At 42.6% G+C, this 16,021-nt stretch overlaps 1 protein-coding gene and 1 long non-coding RNA gene across 6 annotated transcripts in view; one reads left to right on the forward strand and one right to left on the reverse strand.

Moving 5' to 3' along the window:
- Window positions 1-16,021, reverse strand: part of KCNH1 (potassium voltage-gated channel subfamily H member 1) — a 223,883-nt gene that overhangs the window by 19,457 nt on the left and 188,405 nt on the right. The window lies entirely within an intron of this gene.
- The window catches only part of LOC309366084, a 76,731-nt gene continuing 71,291 nt past the window's right edge, over window positions 10,582-16,021 (forward strand). The window contains exon 1 of the long non-coding RNA XR_014166482.1: window positions 10,582-10,899. This is a non-coding gene — a long non-coding RNA (uncharacterized lncRNA). The remainder of the gene's footprint in view (window positions 10,900-16,021) is intronic.

The raw sequence follows: 16,021 nt of genomic DNA on the forward strand, positions 1-16,021 counted from the left end.
CCATATTAAAATACAACATTAAAATATTGAAACATCAAAATATTAAAATGTAGCCTCATCGTAGGAGGAGAAGGAAAAGAAAAAAGAGAGGGAGGGAATCAAATCAAATGGTAAGTCCATTTAGGTTCAGTGGGGCCCAATTCCTAAACACACTTAGCATGAAACACCTTTGCGGCTCAATGGGTCAGTGTGTTCACCCAAAGGTTGGTGGTTTGAGCCCACCCAGGGATAGATGTGGGCAGGAGTCCCGCATTGCAGGGGGTTGGACTAGATGACCCTTGAGGTCCCTTCCAACTCTACAATTCTATAATTCTATGTCTGAAGGTTACCCATTGAGCTACATGGTTGGAGTGGGAGTCTGAACCCACTCTAAGTATGTGTCTCTAGTCTTTATCCACTACCATTAACTTATTATGCAGACTTTTTTGAGAACAAATAATCACTATTAACTCGCCTGTGACCCTTGGAATGGGAAAAAACCTGATCTAGGTGGATCAGTGCACATGATCCTGCATGCATATCAGCTTCCTGATTTTCGACATGACTCATCTAATATGCTGAAACTCAACTGCAGCATTTGTATATAATGTTTCAGTTAGCAAAAACTCCTTATGCTGTTTCTCTCTGAGGTGCCAATTAACTGCTCATGATGAAGGCAAGGAAATTTAATACCAAAAAAATTGTTTATTCATCAGCGGTAGTTATGTAAAATATTACTTTGTGTCAAGCAAAAACTCTAATGAATTGATGAGCAGCACTGTCTTGGGCAACAAACGTTGCTAAAGCCAGGAAGCCAAGCTCCACAGGAGTGAATGCAATGTCTCCTGATACATTTTGAATTGGGGAGGACATAAACAAGATGAAACATGCTAGCTAATAAAGACAATAGGACATGAAAGTCATAGGCAGGGGAGCTAAGAAGTGAATATGCATTAGTTATCCTAAATCACGGACTACTGGCAATTCAGTGTCTGTGGAAAAACAGTGCAATAGTTCCTCTAAAAAAGAAAAAAGAAAATTAAAAGGTCCAGTAAAAAACTCCCCTTGCAATGTAGGAATCTCAGCTAAAGTATCCATGACAGATGGCCATCCAACCTCTGCTTAAAAACCTCCCGAGGGAGAAGATTCCACTGTCAGGACAGTCAGTATTTCTCAGCCTGGCTGAGTGATAAAACAGCAGAGAACCATGTTGCATGGGATCAATTCCAATCTGTTACCTCTGAGGATGTGGACAGGCTGAAACCAACCACCTGTTCCCTTGATCCTTGCCCATCCTGGCTTATAAAAGGTAGCAGGGAAGGGCTGGGTGATGGGCTTTGCAGGATGGTGAATGCTTCTCTCTGTGAGGGAGACTTCCCAGACCTGCTGAAAGAGGCGGCTATCAAACCGCTTCTTAAAAAACCATCTTTAGATGCGGCCAATATGGCCAACTATTGCCCAGTCTCAAATCTTCCATTCTTGGGCAAGGTGATTGAGTGAGTGGTTGCTGAGCAACTCCAGTCACGCCTGGAAGAAGTGGACCATTTGGATCCCTTCCAGTCAGGATTCTGGCCTCGTCATGGGACTGAAACAGCCTTGGGTGCACTGGTTGATGATCTCCGGTGGGCTAGGGATGAAGGTGAGAGCTGTTTCTTAGTTCTGCTGGATCGTCACTATCGACCATAACATCCTTCTGGACCATCTAGAGGGGCTGGGAGCTGGGGGCACTGTTATACAGTGGTTCTGCTCCTTCCTCCTGGGCCGTGTTCAGAAAGTGGTGGGGGGGATGAGTGTTCAGACCCCTGGGCTCTCAGGGTTCTGTCCTCTCCCCCATGCTTTTCAACATCTACATGCAGCTGCTGGGAGAGATCATCAGGGTGTTCATCAGTATGCGGATGATACCCAGCTCTACCTCTCTTTCAAATCAGAACAAGTGAAGGCGGTGAAGGTCCTGTGTGAGTGTCTGCAGGCGGTTGGAGGATGGATGGCGGCTAACAGATTGAGGTTGAATCCTGACAAGACAGACGTACTGTTTTGGGGGGAACAGGAGGCAGGAAGGTGTGGAGTACTCCCTGGTCCTGAATGGGGTAACTGTGCCCCTGAAGGACCAGGTGTGCAGCCTGGCAGTCATTTTGGACTCACAGCTGTCCATGGAGGCACAGGTCAAATCTGTGTCCAGGGCAGCTGTTTACCAGCTCCATCTGGTATGCAAGCTGAGATCCTATCTGCCTGCAGACTCTCTTGCCAGACTGGTGCATGCTCTAGTTATCTCTCGCTTGGACTACTGCAATGCGCTCTGTGTTGGGCTACCTTTGAAGGTGACCTGGAAACTACTACTAATCCAGAATGCGGCAGCTAGACTGGTGACTGAGAGTGGCCACTGAGACTACATAACACCGGTCTTGAAAAACCTACATTGGCTGTAACCAAGTTACAGGAACCAGGCAGTGGGCCTTCTCAGTAGTGGCACCTGGCCTGTGGAACGCCCTCCCACCAGATGTCAAGAGAAAAACACCTACCAGACTTTTAGAAGACATCTGAGGGCAGCCCTGTTTAGGGAAGTTTTTAATGTTTAACAGAATATTGTATTTTAATATTTTGTTGGAAGCCACCCAGAGTGGGCGGGGTATAAATAATAAATTATTATTATTATTATATGTACAGTGGTACCTTGGCTCTCAAACTTAATCTGTTCCGGAAGTCCGTTTCAAAACCAAAGCGTTCCAATACCAAGGTGTGCTTTCCCATAGAAAGTAATACAAAATGGATTAATCTGTCCCAGACTTTTAAAAACAACCCCTATAACAGCAATTTAACATGAGTTTTACTATCTAATGAGACCATTGATCCATAAAATGAAGCAATAAACAATGTACTGCAGTAACACAATCAATCAATCAATCAATCGGTAGCTGAACTGGGTTCCACACAGTCACACACAAAAAAGAGCCGCAAAAATGAAAACACAGAATAAATAGCAAAAACAGACAGACCTCAGCGTAACACTCAAAACAGAAGCGTGGCACTCAAATCGGAAACACAACACTCAAAACGAAGCACGTTCGGCTTCCAAAAAAAGTCCACAAACCAGAATACCTACTTCCGGGTTTGCAGTGTTTGGGTTCCAAGGTGTTTAAGTACCAAGGCGTTTGAGAGCCAAGTTACCACTGTATTCTGTCTTGAGTTTCCTGGAGGACCGGTGGGATATCAGAAGAATAAAACAAGGAAACATATAAAATAGTTGTTTCACAATGGCTTGGGAAATAGATCTGGCCAGGAAGAAGAAATATGCCTGTGTGGCACCTTAAAGACAAGCACGTTTTATTATGAGATCGGTTTGTGTGTGTGTGTGTGTGTGTGTGTGGACTAGAGTCCACTTCATCAGATGCATGAAATGCTCACCTCAGCGGACAGGTATTCAAAGAAAAGATCTGCTTGGCAGCATGTAATGTACAGTTTTGTCCTAATGGACCAATTAGGGTAAAAATAGTAAAGTGCAAAAGAAGGTTAGGAATTAAATGTAAGAACTCCTGTAGCACAAGCATTCAGAAACTGATTTCCAAACTTTTATGAGAGAAAAAGCACAGTCCCCCAGGTATAATCATATGGATTTGGGTCTGCCATTTCTCCGATACAAGTTTTTCTACTTTCATACACTGAATACTGCAACCGTCACATGTCTGAATGAGAAACTAGAGCTCACTTTTTTCCTCCTACAGGAGTTCAGATTATTATAGCGGTCCTCAGAGCCCAGCTTGTTAACAACAACATTATACAATGTTCAGAGCTGAGCCTGTCAACAACAGCCTAATACAGGTGGGGTTTTTTTAGTCCAGTTCATTAACTGCTACATCTATGCCAGCCTGATATAATCTTACAAGGATACATCAGTTGTAAAAGATTGTCATATATGGGGGGGGGGTATTTTTTTAACTATGTTTTTAATAACTGGCCTGTGTCTGCATGTGCACATGAACACACAAGAGCCATTAAAAAAAATTAAGTGATTTACTGTGAAAATATTATTCAGAGAGAGGATTTTTAAAGCATTCAAACAGCATTTCAGAGAAGTTTGCTCTGGATCCTAGAAGAATGAATGCAGCTAATCATTAAAACTATATGTTTATTCCAGTAGTGATGTATGGAAGGGAGAGCTGGACCATAAAGAAGGCTGATCGCTGAAGAATTGATGCTTTTGAATTATGGTGCTGCAGGAGACACTGGCAAGTCCCATGGACTGCAAGAAGATCAAACCTCTCCATTCTTAAGGAAATCAGCCCTGAGTGCTCACTGGAAGGACAGATCGTGAAGCTGAGGCTCCAATACTTTGGCCACCTCATGAGAAGAGAAGACTCCCTGGAGAAGACCCTGATGTTGGGAAAGATGGAGGGCACAAGGAGAAGGGGACGACAGAGGATGAGATGGTTGGACAGTATTCTAGAAGCTACCAGCATGAGTTTGACCAAACTGCGGGAGGCAGTGGAAGACAGAAGTGCCTGGTGTGCTCTGGTCCATGGGGCAACGAAGAGTCGGATACGACTAAACAACAACAATATGTTTATTCCAGTGACCCACAACACATTATTGCTTCCTCTTTCTTCAGCTACTCTTATATTATGCTGTGGTAATCAGAGCAGCAGGAGAAGACAGAAACGGAAAACTTTTTGATTTAAACATTTAATTATTGGTTTCGTTCGTCACCAAAAAATAAACATGCATCTGAATGAGAGTGTCACACTTGGGTCACAAATCACTTTATATATCTTTATATATTTGTTTATCGTGAATATCTCTGCTCAATGTTTTTATGGTGTTTTTTTGTATAACCTACTCATGCACCTGGATCTGTGCTTCCTCACAGTTTTTTTTACCAGCCAGAAATGTCTGAACCTTTATCACTCACATTTTATTACCAGCTTCTTCTTTTTTGGCTGCAGATCCCAATTGTGAACATTCATGCACTTTACAGCCTTAAAATTAAAATGTTTTGGGGAGGAGAAGTGCAAGGACTCGGGAGGTTCGGGTTTCATTAGCTCCTCCCTGTCACAAAACATTTATTCCTCTGCGGGGATATCACTTAGCTCCCATCCACTCTCTGACACAATTTCCTGGCAGTAGTTCCACATCGTAGTCAAAGACCGAAGCCATTATAAGGTCGCAAATAGCTACACCATATGTATTATTTATGCCTTTCACTTTAAAGTATGTATTATGCACCGCTTCCAACCCGGCCTCCCCCTCAGGCTGCAAGCGCATAATGGACTGTGGGAAGGCAGCCTGGAGCAAGAGCTATTTAACACCTCAGAACTCTTGAGCTCCAAGGAGGAAAAAGAGGTGGGTGTGTCGTTGAGCAATTTACCTGGTGCACTTAAGACTGGTCTAGCTGAGAAAACTACATTCATCTAATTTCTAAGCTCATTTACTCATTCCTTTGTGGACAAATCCTTCTCTCTTCACCCCAACCCCCCTTGCTCCAGTACTTTTCTGGAGCTTAAGCCTATAAAAAAGGTAAAGGACCCCTGGGTGGTTAAGTCCAGTCAAAGGCAACTATGGGGTTGCGGCGCTCATCTTGCTTTTCAGGCCGAGAGAGCCGGCATTTGTCCACAGACAGCTTTCCGGGTCATGTGGCCAACATGGCTAAATTGCTTGTGGTGCAATGGAACATCGTGATGGAAGCCAGAGCACACGGAAATGCCATTTACCTTCCCACTACAGTGGTACCTCGCGTTACAGACGCTTCAGGTTACAGACTCAGCTAACCCAGAAATAGTACCTTGGGTTAAGAACTTTGCTTCAGGATGAGAACAGAAATCATGAGCTGGCGGTGCGGCAGCAGCGGGAGGCCCCATCGGCTAAAGTGGTACCTCAGGTTAAGAACAGTTTCAGGTTAAGAACGGACCTCCGGAACGAATTAAGTTCTTAACCCAAGGTACCACTGTACAGCAGTACCTATTTATCTACTTGCACTGGCGTGCTTTCAAACTGCTAGATGGGCAGGAGCTGGGACAGAGCAACGGGAGCTCACCCCGTCACAGGGATTTGAACCACCAACCTCCAGATTGGCAAACCCAAGAGGCTCAATGGTTTAGACCACAGCACCACCCGTGTCCTATTTGTTTTCCTATGGCTGAGCACGCATTTGGAGAAGCAATGGCTGGCTAAAGTGGGATGCACCTGCATTAAATGTGTAGTGCAGATGGGGTCTTCGTTTCTTAGCTGTGCGCACACCATACATTTAAAGCACATGACTTCATCTCCCCTTTCCCCCTGCCCCAAATAATTATGGAACATGTAGGTTGTTAAGGGTGCTGGGATTTGTAGCTCTGTGAGGGGAGAGGTATCTGGGAAATGTAGTTATTTTGAATTTCAGATTTCCCCTGAGAAATCCCCCACAAAGACTCAGAAAAATCCAGCCCATTCTTAATTGAGATGGACAGGTTTTTTTTCTTGTCTCTAGAAGAATGGCACATTTTTCACAAGCAACTTGCATTTTTATACTTTATTATTGATGTCTCACATTCCTGCTAGAAAACACAGGCAAGTTTAAAGAGGGCTCCCAGTGGTCTTTTATTCAGTCACTAATCCTTAATTTTGCACTCACTGAAGGATTAGTATTCCCAGACCTTTTGTGAGATGGTCAAGTCAGTTTAGGATTTCCCCAAACATTTTAGGACTTACCCAAAATGGCCCTCCAATGTCATTACCCTGTTTCCAGGAAGCAAATTGTGGTGTGTGCGTGTGTGCGTGCGTGTGTGCGTGCGTGCGTGCGTGCTTGTGCACGCTAACTTTCAGGGGGTAAAATCTGGCTGAATTTACTGGCACTAATGATCCATGGGGTCACAAAGAGTCGGACACGACTAAACGACTAAACAACAACAAAATGATCCTTGCAGTCCTGGGAGCTGGCAGCTGCCATGAAACTCCTTGGGTGACCCTGGACCAGTCACTGCCTCTCAGCCTAACCTACCTCACAGGGTTGTTGTGAGGATAAAATGTGGAAGAAGAGAACCATGTATGCCACATGGCTAATTCATAATAAATGAACGATTAAGTTTTAACTACCAGTCCCTAGGGTGAAATCAAGAAAAAATGTCCTCATCGGACTGGCTTCATAATGAAATGAATAATGTTCCCTCTCATTGCTCTGAAAACAGCTAAGACAGAGGGAAATGTTTCCTTTCCTCACTCAAGGAAATTGCTGGGTAAAATAAAAATGGTAGACACAACAAAATCCATTTTTGAACTGAAGTCTAAAGAGAATTTTTGGCTTATCCATGAATAATACAGTGTTCCATGCATAAGAGCTGCAAATTGATAATTTCCTTTCTATGTTACTGCATTAGGAAGTAATGCTAGAGCCAAATAATGAATAAAGGCAGAAGTAAGACCAAACTCGATTCAGAAATTCCCCCTGGTTCTAACCTAGCCCTTTCCAAGAGACCTACATTCAGATGTGCACAGAATTTTGTGATACTGAGGAATATTCTAGCCTTTAAGATGCAGTCTTAAGTTGCACAACCCGGGTACAGGTTTGCCACGACTGTGAGAACAACGCTGCCTAAACTCTAGCAAATATGCCTGAAGTACAGTATACCTTTATCTTTCTATGAATAATTCTGTGTTTCACATAGTCCAGAAGTTTTCCAGTGTTGCCTTGTTATGAGATGAAATCATACCCATGTTTGTTACAAGTCAGCAGTCTTGCTTAGATATACTTCCATTAGGTTCTGATTTCTTACTTTTGCAGTCGGAGTAACACCACACCCACACACACACACCCCGCTTCTTTCTCCAGATGTTTGTAGAATCACTTTTGATTGATATTACATGTTGTTTTGTTACTTATAATTCAGACTCCTGTGGTGCTGTGAAAAACATGTTCGGCAGGCTCCCAATTTCCATTTCGGTGTATGAAGGTAATCCGTGAGTGACGTCATAAAATTACCTTTAATTCAAGTGATATTCAGCCTATTCATTAGAGAGTTAACAGAGAATTCACTGTGGGAATTCATGGAGACAGTCACTTTTCCAATCTCAGCATGCATATCAGTTACTTTTGCGTTTAGACTGCCTCAGACCATCCTGGTACTTGTGCAATATTCACATAGTTCAAGGAACAAGCCTGTTGTTCGAGGGCCATGCTTCCATTGGTTGTATTGAGTATCATTCAGTTGTTATTATTATGACCTGACTGATCCTTTGTGTGTTTACTGAGAGGTAAGTCCCACACGGGTGGTGCTGTGGGTTAAACCACAGAGCCTAGGACTTGCCGATCAGAAGGTCGGCAGTTTGAATCCCCACGATGGGGTGAGCTCCCACTGCTCGGTCCCTGCTCCTGCCAACCTAGCAGTTTGAAAGCACGTCAAAGTAGGAAGGTAAACAGCATTTCTGTATGCTGCTCTAGTTCGCCAGAAGCGGCTTAGTCATGCTGGCCACATGACCCAGAAGCTGTACGCCGGCTCCCTCAGCCAATAAAGCAAGATGAGTGCTGCAACCCCAGAGTCGGCCACAACTGGACCTAATGGTCAGGGGTCCCTTTACCTTTACCTTTACCTTTACCTTTAATAAGTCCCACTATATTCAACAGTTTGTTCCCTGAATTGCAGCTGAAGGGTTGCATCCAACTAAGTCCTATTCAGAAGAGACCCACTGAAATTATTGAACCGAGATAAACCACGATGTCCCTGAATACTATTTGCTGGATATTACAGGTAGGCAGAGTGCTGTTGTGATCATGTCTAGTTTGCAGGCTTCCCACAGCCATCTGGCTAGCTACTGTGAGAACAGGATGCTGGCCATTGTTCTGATCCAGCAGGTTCTTATGTCCACTCATTGAAATGGGTGACTCTGAGTAGGGCTAACATTGGATGCTAAATATCTCATACTGGATCTTGGAATCAATGGATGCACAAGTTTAACTATGTGAAAGCATCAGTACATTAGCATTAACTGCTTATTTCTGGCTTTCAACATTCCCATTATTCCACTAACTTTAGGAATACCTTCATGTTACACCTTTGCAATAACTCTCCATTAGTATTATATAGGCTCCGAGGTCCCTTCAGCCTCAGCCTGCCAGTTTAACTTCCTGCTAAGGGCACATTTGAATCATTTTATGATTTTATGTTCCATTTTTATGTCTCCTCCAATCTTCATTTTATATTCTATTTATGATTAATGAAAGTGTTAGCCCAAGTGCAATAACAAGGCAGTCCAAACCTTTTAAGTTTTCTTTCTAAAATGTAACCTAGTAATGCCATTTGTTTCCTTGCCAGTTATCGTTTCTCTCGGTGCCTCCAAAGATGGTCTTGTGCCCCACTTTGTGGAGGGAGGTCCTCTGTTCGGAGGAGTTCTCTATTTGAAGGGATGTCCAGTCCAAGTCAAATTTAAAGATAAAGAACTATAAGAAGGGAGAGGGCAGGAGACGACTTGACATTGCCCAGCAGCAGCTGGCAGACTGGACAGCAGGCTAAGCCCACATTCACACCATACATTTAAATTATTATACTACCACTTTTCATGACTTCCCCAAAGAATTATGGGAGGTGTAGCTTGTTAAGAATGCTGAGAGTAGTTAGGAGACCCCTATTCCCCTCACAGAACTGCATTTCCCAGAGCTGTTTAGCAATCAATCTTCCTCCATAGGAAACTCTGGGAATTGTATCTCTGTGAGGGGAACAGGGGTCTGCCTGAAACAGAATAGGAATATAAGATTTCTGAATTTTCAAGTATAGCACGCTCTTGGAGTTAAATATCGTAGCAGCCACAGAAGAAAAACACCCCCAAGCTTAGCAGAGCCTCACAAACTCCACAACAGGTTCAACATTCATCTAAATTACTTCCAAAGCCATTATAAACCCATGAGTTCTATTTTCCACCTGCATTTTTGCATGATTTAAAATGGTGAACACCATTACAATGGCAGCTGTTCTACTTAGTTGCAGATGGGAAGTGATGAAATAAAAGACTTTGCGGCAATTGGATAACAAAACAAATTCAGCCGATGCAATTATGAGGGCCTGCTAAATCTGTCACAGTTCCATGCATGTTATTCCTTCTTTAGGTCAAGTATTGATAAGAGCCATTGTGATCCTGCCTGTTTACCCAATACCCTATTAGCCGAGTTCCTTCAGGGTTTCCCCCCAAAATAAAGCACTGACAATAATTATTCTACTTGCCATGACTTGAATGATTTTAATAAACTCTTAAGAGCATAACTATTCTTCAAACTTCACACTTTGCAAACTTTGCAATCCAGATACTGACTAAAAAAAATACACCGAAATGTATATTTTAGGATAAAATATGTTTAGAAATGCCTAAGTGAAATTAAATCCAAAACTACAGCATTTTGTGATAAAATGAACATGTAAATATTATTATACATGTTTATTTAAATGTGCATTTAAATATGGGTTCTTTTGGCTTGGATTTTATTTAATTATCACCATCACAGATTATTGCAGAAATGGGATTGAACATATGCATGAACACATGTGAAATTTGCACAGCCCATAAATAGACTGATCCATCCATCCGTAGTTCTAAGCATCTATTTTGTGAAAATTTATTTTGCAGGCTACCTAGAAAGTCTAGGTAGCAGTCAAGTACAACATTTCCTGTTTGCCCAGAGTGGACACACAGGGGGATGTTACTCCAGGCAGGAGGACTTCCTGTCACACCTGTCTGGAGCATTCTCCCCCTGCTTGTGACCAGGGTGATGGGTGAGACCCTGTAAAGGGACCAGTCACACAGCTATCTTCCTCTCTTTTGCTGCTCTCTTCTGATCTTGATATATTTTGCTGTCTGCTGGCTCTCAGCCAGTAGCACATGGGCTTAATCCTCATATGGGATTAACTCACACTCTCTTCTGTAAGTACAAGCTAAAGCCTGCCTTCAGGATCATACTGTGAACTGAATGTAAGTAAACTTCTTATCATTACTTTTAAAGAAGCCTGTTGTGTCTTTATTGTTTTAAGAGGGAATAAAGGGGAATTTACCAGGAACAATCCAGTCTGGACAAGCCAGACTGGATCACTTAACTCAAGCGATTCAGATGAATCTACCAACTAGTAGCTTCCTGCAATATACAGGGGAATGTACTCTGCTACTGACTCACAAGCGTGAGTGAGGAAGGATAATAATAAATCAATATATCCTCTCCTCCTATCCACAACATTCCCACACAATCACAAGGTGAAAAGGATAAGGTTCTTTCTGCCCAACATCAAGTATTCAACTAATTATATTGTCAGCTACTTGTAAAATTTTAGCCACTAATTATTATATGAAATAAGCGAACCCTCAGAATTTATTTATTTGTTTCATAAAATTTATACACTGCTTGAGTGTTAAAAACCAACCAACCCTCAAAAGAGTTTACAAAAAGATAAAAGAATAAAATCACGAAAAATCCACAACTGTACTGTAAAGCATACAAAACAGAGAAAAATGGCCTTGACTTTCTAAGTATCTGGGTAGGCTTGTCTAAAGAGGAATGTTTTTAGTAGGCACTGAAAAAAGTGCAGTGAAGGTACCTGCTTGATCTCAAGAGGCAGGGAGTTCCAAGGTGAAGGGGTTCCATACTAAATTATCCATTATTCTTATTATTTATTAAATTTGTATACCGCCCTATCCCCACAGGTCTCAGGGCAGTTACAACATAAAATCACAATATAAAAACACAAAATACCCAATAAACCCTCAAGCTCTTACAAATGTGGAACGGGTATTCTGTGGCGTGAGAAACGTGCTCTTCTTGTACATTTCCCTTTATTTGGCTACACAAATAAAAACATTAAGTTAGGTTGATAAAAAATAAAGTATGCTAGCTGAAAGCTTGCTTTTAATAAAGAGATGGAATGAATGACATCCCTCAACATGGATGAAGGTGTCTGGTGACAGATGTTGCATGGAGCGTGGGGAGGTGGGGGAGGGGAAGGCAATGGACCAAATTGAAATAACCCGCAGGAGCATCTTTCAAAGTAAACGTACATTGGCTATCAGAACCAGAATATTGTTCTACCTCTGAAGCAAACATACTCTAAAGTGTTATATGTTAGAAAAGGTAAAGGTAAAAAAGGTAAAGGACCCCTGAATGGTTAAGTCGAGTCAAAGGGAATTATGGGGTTGTGGCGCTCATCTCACTTTCAGGCCGAGGGAGCCGGTGATTGTCCGCAGACAGCTTTCTGGGTCATGTGGCCAGCAGGACTAAAACACTTCTGGTGCAACGGAACACCGTGATGCGAACCAGAGCACACGGAAATGCTGTTTACCTTCCCACTGCAGCGGTACCTATTCATCTACTCACACTGGTATACTTTCAAACTGCTAGGTTGGCAGGAGCTGGGCTAGAGCAACAGGAGCTCACCCCACCACAGGGATTTGAAATGCCAACCTTCTGATTGGCAAGCCCAAGAGGCTCAGCGGTTTAGACCACAGCACCACCCACATCTCAAGTATATGTTATACAATAGTTTAAGCACTGATGTGGCTTCAGAAAGCACTTTGCTCTGTTAAAACCCTGTGCTCATTTATGTCCCAATGAACCTACATTTCACTAAACATATATAAGATTAGGCTCAGAGGCAAGGAGCCATATCAGCACACGCATCCTGGGGGAAAAAAATCACTTTACTGCACCCCTTTGTGCCGTGGTGCGAGAAGGACTGGAAGTTTCTCCTGTGCTTGTCCTGGCCACGACAGCAGTGTCATGGCACCACAAACATATACTGTACATCATATTCTCCATCGTCTGACAGGTGATTTTTGTGGCCGCTCCCTGAGCTGTGCCCACAGCGGGGACCTACTTTGCCAACCCCTGGGAGCAGCTCTGATTTCAGTTTTATTTCCAACCTTCCACCTAGCTTCAGGGTTATAGACAAGTATGATTGCTGACACCTGTTGGTTAGAAAAATATAATCTGGGTAGCAGAAAGCCATCTGATAGGCGAAATGTATTTACAGAAAATGGTGATTTAATGGATCAGTTCATCCTGAGTATCTTTCCAATTTTGCTGCGATATGCTGCCATCCATCACCAGGAATGTCGCTTCTTACAAAAGCATGTTTCCTTATGTAATCCCTTTGAAAGGAGATCCAGTCCAGATAGATTCTGCTGAATTTTTTTTTGCCAAGATAGGGTATTTAAGTCTGAGGGGCAAATGGTAGGGACACTGGATATGAAGACAAAACAAGAGAGAGAAAACTAAAGCTTCTTTATACAATGAAGTCGTATTCAGAGTAGACTCCCTGAAATTAATGGACACAGCTACTGCCTGAAAGCTCAGCTCCAAAGTCTTAGACTTTTACAGTGCAGCATAGAGTGGCCATGTCTCATGCTTTATAGAGGACAGTCCTCTATCTGAGGAGCTGTCTGATCCAAGTCTAGTTTAAAGATTAAGAATCATAAAAAGGGAGAGCAAGGGCCTTCAGGTTTGGCACATGGAGAGCAGACTGAGCAGGCACACAGTCTTGTTCCCCACTTTGACGAGGTAAATTGTATTTCTATTTATTGATTTCTAAATTTGTGTATATATCCTGCTATATATATTTGCTCTAAATGCCATCAATCTGTAGTTTCAGTGGTCACAGATGGCGCTGTGAACTATAGCATGATGAGAGGTGGTGCAGATGCAGTGGGGGGCAGTTAGCAGAATAAATTGGGAGGCACCACCCCAATATACACATATACACACTGTATGCAAATCGGTGTCTTCTTCTGTCCTTTTCCATTGGTGCCTTTTCTCTTTTTAAGCAGTTCTGAGGTAGCCACTCTATTGCCGCTTGTCAAGTGTACAAGTGGAAGTTGCACAATCTAAGCAACCCATGCAGTTTTCTCTTTACACGTGTTATGGCAGTGATATGGAGCTCTGATTGTTTAGTAGTGGGTTTTGAGTGGCAAGTATGTTAACCTTTGAATTGGGACACAGTATTTCACCTTTGTAGCCAAATGTCAAGTTATATTACATGGCCCAAGTGGCAGGGAAATGCACAGTCATTTTCAATCAAAGCTGTTTCTCATGGCAGTGTCAAAATGAAAATTAGATTTTTTTGTGGGAAGCAAATTAATAGTACAGTAGAGCATTATAAACATCTAAATGTCATTTTGGGTACACACAGACATGCCACTGCTGTCTTATTTTTCCCTAGTGGGGCTCCTCTTTTAACATCCTCAACAGTAGTTTAATTTACCTCAGGGTTTATATTCCCCTCAGGATTTCTGGGTCTATGTTTTGCTCTTATTCTGTTCAACCATTTCTCTCTTGCTGCACTTTCTGAAGAAATGTAATCGATCCACAAATCATTATTTCATTGATCTATAATTAATAAATTGATTTAATTTTGGCATATTATGAACCTATTGTATTTCAAGGAAGTGAGAACTGGACCATAAAGAAGGCTGATCACCAAAGAATTGATGCTTTTGAATTATGGTGCTGGAGGAGACTCTTGAGAGTCCCATGGACTGCAAGAAGATCAAACGTATCCATTCTTAAGGAAGTCAGCCCTGAGTGCTCACTGGAAGGACAGATCATGAAGCTGAGGCTCCAATACTTTGGCCACCTCATGAGAAGATAAGACTCCCTGGAAAAGACCCTGATGTTGGGAAAGATGGAGGGCACAAGGAGAAGGGGACGACAGAGGACGAGATGGTTGGACAGTGTTCTCGAAGCTACCAACATGAGTTTGACCAAACTCCAGGAGGCAGTGGAAGACAGGAGTGCCTGGCGTGCTCTGGTCCATGGGGTCACGAAGAGTCGGACATGACTAAACGACTAAACAACATTGTATTTCAAAAGAACTTGCCCGGATTCGCAGTCAATTAACTCTCTCCAACAAGTCAATAATTATCATTTTTCTATGATAATACTAGTTAAAAAATGACTCAAACTCAGAGGGGCTTATCTAACTCTTCTATCATGATTTCTTTGTGTCGCCTTTCTTTTTCACCTTCTCACCCCTTGCTTTTTCCTGTAAGACCTATAGCAGTCGTTAAGAGTCGTCAACAGGCTCATCACAGCTATCTGCCAATCACCCATTCCCACCACCCTTCTGAGTAATACCCCTCCCCACCTTCTCACTATATAGAAGGGTCTGGTGACTTCTGTTTCAGTGTATCTGAAGAAGTGTGCATGCACACGAAAGCTCATACCAAGAACTAACTTAGTTGGTCTTTAAGGTGCTACTGGAAGGAATTTTTTTTGTTTTGTCTTTGTGTCATGTTATGGCATAGCATAGACAACAGTAAAGTCAAAAGATCTCTATGCTGGAAATCCAAATGCACACAGTTCTCTAAGAGCCAGCTACCTTTTGGGTAGCTACAGAGGGGGTGGGGGGACCTGTGGTCTTTGTTGCACTCCAACCCCCAGTAGTCCTGTTCAGTGTGCCCAATGGTCAGGGAAGACGGGAGTTGTGGTCCAGCAACATGGAGCTGCACGAACATCCCTCAGCTGCAGCCATTTCCAGAATCTGACTTTCTCCCTGCTTGAATCAGATGACAGTCACCGCAAAGGAATACAGTGGTACCTCGGGTTACAGACGCATCAGGTTACAGACTCTGCTAACCCAGAAATAGTACCTCGGGTTAAGAACTTTGCTTCAGGATGAGAACAGAAATCGTGCGGCGGCAGTAGGGGGAGGCCCCATTGGCTAAAATGGTACCTCAGGTTAAGAACAGTTTCAGGTTAAGAATGGACCTCCAGAACGAATAAAGTTCTTAACCCGAGGTACCACTGTACTTGATATGACCCAAACACTTCTCCATCTCTTTGTCTCAAACAAGAGCTGCATTAACGAAGTGTGCATTTCAATCTGCTTTTAGCTCATTGTTGGTTTTAGTTATTTCTTGTATGTTTTAAATAGCGGCTTTTAACTGTTTTGACAGAATTTTATTGTTTCATTTTTTTTTTGCAGACCCCTTTGGGATTTTTTTTATTATTTTACCATCAGGCAGCATGCAAGTTTCATGAAACAAGTTAAATAAATAAAAGCAGACCGGGTGATTATCAGTGCTGAACTTAAAGCATCTTTTAAAAAGTGAC

The sequence above is a fragment of the Podarcis melisellensis genome (assembly GCF_964234715.1).
Source record: "Podarcis melisellensis genome assembly, chromosome: 3".
NCBI classification, from domain to species: domain Eukaryota; kingdom Metazoa; phylum Chordata; class Lepidosauria; order Squamata; family Lacertidae; genus Podarcis; species Podarcis melisellensis.